The following is a 4,948-nucleotide window of genomic DNA, read 5'->3' as shown; positions in this document are numbered from 1 at the left end:
ATACCAACCTAACTCCCAGTGTAGAGAATGTTAGGACTATGGAAGAATTTTTCCATCGACCTAGCTAATGCCTCACAGGGAGATGGATTAACTACAGTGATGGGAGAACCCCTCTTCTCACTGTGGTGAGTGCTATAATGAAGTGCTACAGTGGCCCATTTTAAGAGTAGACATAGCCTGAGAGGAACAAGAAGAATGTGTCGAGCACTTGTACAGCTGTTCAGGGAGGCATAATGGGAAGGGAAAGCTCCTTGCCCACTGTTCCCCTGCCTTGTGCATTCATGCAGTGGCTGGGCACAGCTGAGCTCTATGTTTGCAAAGGTAAGTAAGAGAGATTGGAGTTAGGGGCAACAGCTGGAAAAATAATTGATTATTATTATTATTATAAGGTACATACAAATACCAGAAAAACAGAAACAGCAAATTACTCCTATACAGAAGAAAATGACATCTATTCTTTGAGAGAGACAATGTAGGAGAGGTAATATCTTTTATTGGATCAACTTCTGTTGGTGGAAGGTACCAGCATCTGAGCTACACAGACCTATTCTTCAGGTTTGGGAAAGGAAGCAGAGTGCCTGAGCTAAATACAATTTGGGACAGATTTTTAAGCAGAAGGGGTAATACGTGAGGTAGATGGTCACTTGAAATGAAGTGGGCAATTGGGGGTTATATTGCTATGCATAAAAGGTTTGAAGTGAACAATAAGTGAGGTAGGCAGCGTGTTGTGTTATTACAAATTGTTGTAATGAGCCATAAAACCAATGTCATTGTCAAGTCCATGGCTTTTGATGCCTATCAGAGTTATGAATTTCCTGGGGTTGCCTTTTGAAGGTGTTGTGCAGATTTCTCTTGAGGACAGGTATTCAAAGATCAGATATAGAGTGATCACTTTCTGAAAATTGTTTGCCTGTGGGTGATATGGTATTTTTATCTTTTATCATTTTTCTGCGTGAGTTCATCTGAGAGCATAGTGATTGTCTGGGTTCACCCACATAGTTGTTGTTAGGGCATTTGATGCATTGGATGAGGTACACCACATGTTATGAAAAGCATGTGTAGGACCATGAATCTTGACAGATTTGTTGTGGGGGATGTTGATCATAGTAGCAGTGGAGATATATCTGCAGATTTGGTATCTGTTATTCTGGCAAGGTCTGGTGCCGCTCTGTTTCCTTCCCCAGACCTGAAGAAAAGCTCTATGTAGTTTAAAAGCTTGTATCTTCAGCCAACAGAAGTTGATCTAATAAAAGATATTACTTCACTTACCTCGTCTCTCTCAAACATCCTGGAACAAACGCAGCTACAACAATACTGCAATCAATCCTTTGGTTATATACTTTATCACACACTTCCCAAAAGCAATACCAGGCTTCATGGCAATCTCTTCTTATTTCATTTATTTGAAATAGTGTCTTACTTATCTTCAGTAAAGTATAAATATTTGTCAGGAAAAAGAAGCTATTCCCAGAATATCATATAAGCAACAATTCCCTGTACTTGAACTGGTAACATTAAGCTTTTGCAGGGAGGGGTTACTGAAGCCAACATTGCTGATCCTATGTGTAACAGGGTTAGGTGAGGGTATTGTAAAATGGGACCCTACCCCACCCTAAGTTACCTCAGTGGGACATGAAGCAGACAGTTTCTCACCATCCCTAGCATGACGCAGAAGAACAGACTGGGCATGGTTTCCCTCCTCTGGGAAAGGGTGTGACACCAGTAACTCCAAGAGACTTCCCTCCCCCTGATCTAGCGAGGCTACGCCCTGCCTGCTGGGTCCCCAGAACACTCGGGGATTGGGTTTAGAGCAACTTCGCAATTACCCCTTCCTCTTGAAGGATGTCACGGCTGCTCCCGAGAGCCCAGGATTGGGCCTGAAAACTGAAGACTAGGGCAAGGGAGCTTCCAAATCACCTTCCCCTCTCATCACGACCTCCTCCCGAGTTCTCATTCTACCCGTGGCTGATCGGTGGATGCTCCCCCTCAGTTACTTGATTGATTTCCAATAAGTAACATACCCCTAACTAAGGTAGTAGTTTTATCTTGAACTAAACTGTTCAAAAGGACACACACAAGACACCAAATACAAAGAAAGCAGCTTTATCTTTCTCAGGAACAGCCTAAAAATGGAAGAAAACTTATTAGCAGGTTTCAAAATATACTAAGCAGTTGACAGGTTTTAAAATATACTAACACTATTTCCCAGATGAAAAGACATACTAAACTATTTACTCTATATAGATGTGTAGATTTGAAAATGAAAACACTTTAAACAGGAACTGTCTCGTCTGTGGAGTGGTAAAACTTGGCTCTTCAATTTGATAGTTCTAGAAGGGGTGTGCAATGATGATAACGCACCACTCACTGGGTGATGACTTCATTCAGAGTTCCACACAAATTATCACAGCAGTGCCCAAACCCCTCCACCCCTTTTTTTGTGCAAGCCCCAAAATCTTCCCCTACAGCAAAGACCCTGATTCAAAAGGTCACTAGATGTGGTTCCACAGTGGACTTTAGTGAACGAAGAAGATCCACCTCCCAAGCGGGTAAATGCACTGACTGAGTACTCACCAGGGGAGTGGCCCACTCACCCGCCCTGTAGTGAAGGGTCAACTGAAAAGGAGAGAGAGAAAAAAAAATACTCCTCTTAGCACTGGATTCCCTGGTCTATTGCAAGGATGGGGCCTCTTTTGTCAAGAGCTGTGCACAGTTCACAAGAGTCTTTGCCTCAGGACTGGACCGGAAAAGCCTCCATAGAATGGCTGAAGTTATCGCACAGGACTCGCTGCCTTCTCCCTGGATTCAGGGTCTGCTAGGAACTCCTCCAGGTTGATGCTAGTCATGGCTCCCTGCATGTCTGGTCTCAGAGCAGTATGATTGGGGGCGGAGGGGAGGATGATGTTCAGGGGGTGCCATGGAGCCCATGGTTATAGCCTGGAGCTCTGAGCCCCAGCACCCCTTGCAGGGCTGAAGCCAGGAGCTGTGTGCTGAAAGCCTGGAGAAACAAGCCCTGGAGCTCCCAGTGGGGCAGAAGTCACGAGCCCATGGGCAAAGTGTGTGTGTGTGTGGGGGGGGAAGACACTGCATTGCCTTACCCAGAGCGGCGCAATCTCGGGGACTGCTCCACACCCCCTCCACCTCCTTCTCTCCCCCAGGCCCCCCGAGGTCCTGCTCTCTAGTCAGGTCAGAATCGGGAAGCTGGAGCCAGGCAGAGCGGGGCAGCTGCTGCTCTGGCTGGTACCATGGAGCGGGCATCCGTGGTGTTCCCCAGTATCCTGTTGCTGGTGGTGACTGAGGCTGCAGCTGCTCCTCAGCTCCCAACCCCCTTTGACCACTCACATAGCTGGTAAGAGCCACCCGGGCTCTGGGCCAGCAGAGCCCTTGGGGAGAAGTGACTGCAAGGGGGAGCCCTCCTAGCACACAGCCCCTAGCTACCCCCTGCCTGCCTGCACCCTGAGCAGTTTTCAAATTTTTGCGTTGAATCTCTACTTTGAGTTATAATTTTTGGTTGCACCCTCCCAATCCAGACAGGCTGGGTGGCCTGCTAAGGTGAGTCAGGGGGTGGAGGTGGCGCTCCCTCCCCAGGCCCTGTCCCCCGCCCAAAATAGAAGTCAAACTACACCTATACCTGAGGCCCGTGCCCAGCGGCCGGAGCCTGGAGCCCCAAGTCCCCCCACCCCTGATGAGCCCTGAAGTTTTTATAGCATTTTAAGTGGGGGGGGAGGGTGGAGCTCAGAAAGAAAATGGGCGAGAACTCCTACCCTAGGCCACTCTCTATAGGCCCCTCTTTTCTCTAGTGCTGCTCTTCACTCCCTTCCTTGGGGTCTTTCCCTGCTGGGTCTGTCACCTCATTCACAGTGCATTTCCACTGCCCTCACTGACCCACCCCTTTGCTTCACTCTCGGTCTCTCTCTCATGCTTGTCACTACAGCTGTATGCAACATCCCTTCCAGCCTCTCACGCTGTTTTTCTCCTCCTGTCTTCCAGCCACAGCTCCCTCACCCAGTTCGGTGCTGCTCTCTGTCTCTCCTTCCCCAGCACACAGCAAGGCCAGCACCTCAACTGGGGCTCCCTGCTTAATCAGACTGACTTGGGATACTGGCTGCTTCCCAAAGGCCCTGGTGTGAAGCTCTTTGATTGGCCAGAGGCCTTGTCACTCCAAGATACTGACTCCTCTTTGCCCCTACTCTTTTCTACTGGTATGGGATGTGGGCCAGTGAACTACCCCACAAAGTTTTAGTAAGGAGCCAACTGTCCCCTTACATATGCCTCTAATGCTTCTTCCTGGAACTGATTCCCCTAATGAAAAATTTCCCCTAACCAGGAAACACTGTCACACAGAAAGGGAATAAGCAGATTAATGGAAGTTTTAGCAACCTTCTTTAATGCTTTTGGCAGGGGATCAAGTGGAGAGAACATGCAAATGGATTAACAGATGCTTGGACATCTAGACACTGTTGCAAACCAGTAGGTAGCAAAAAATAAACTGTTTTGCTTCCTTCCTGTAGTATCACTTAGAGAAACTGCTGATTAATAAAAGCCCAGTCCAGTAAAAATCATGTCCCAAATGAAAAGGAGGAGGACAGGGAGTGAGAGCAGATGACATTTATGAGTGACTAAGAATTTCAACCACTGTAGCATAAACGATGAATTTAGGATCACTGGCAATAGAAATAGTTGACTTAACAGATGTTAGGCAGCTCTTCTCTGAGAAACAGTTCTGAGCATGAGCCTAATTGAGTATTTGAGATCTGTATAAATTAACATTTTTTAATGCCTTGGATATTCTCAGGTGAATATTCTGGGTAAATATTTACAGTTTTCCAGGTCCTTTCAGAGAAACGTTTATTATCAAAGGTTAATTCCTCTATTTCAGAAATTACACACTGGAAAACTGAACATGCAACAATCTCTTTTCAGAAATGAGACAAAGAGCTTGAAAATT

At 46.5% G+C, this 4,948-nt stretch overlaps 1 long non-coding RNA gene across 1 annotated transcript; it reads right to left on the bottom strand.

Annotated features, from left to right (window-relative positions):
* Nucleotides 1–2,097: 2,097 nt before the first annotated feature.
* Nucleotides 2,098–4,071, bottom strand: LOC137162829 (uncharacterized). The gene is made up of 3 exons (XR_010922515.1): nucleotides 3,890–4,071; nucleotides 2,575–2,616; nucleotides 2,098–2,123 (listed from the first exon to the last, which is right to left on the bottom strand). It is a non-coding gene; the product is annotated as an uncharacterized lncRNA (long non-coding RNA).
* Between the last annotated feature and the right edge of the window lie 877 nt (nucleotides 4,072–4,948).

The sequence above is a fragment of the Emydura macquarii genome, unplaced genomic scaffold, assembly GCF_026122565.2.
Source record: "Emydura macquarii macquarii isolate MOO-44397 ecotype Brisbane River unplaced genomic scaffold, CSIRO-AGI_Emac_v2 contig_2473, whole genome shotgun sequence".
Lineage (NCBI taxonomy): Eukaryota > Metazoa > Chordata > Testudines > Chelidae > Emydura > Emydura macquarii.
This window is presented reverse-complemented; position numbering and strand designations above follow the sequence as displayed.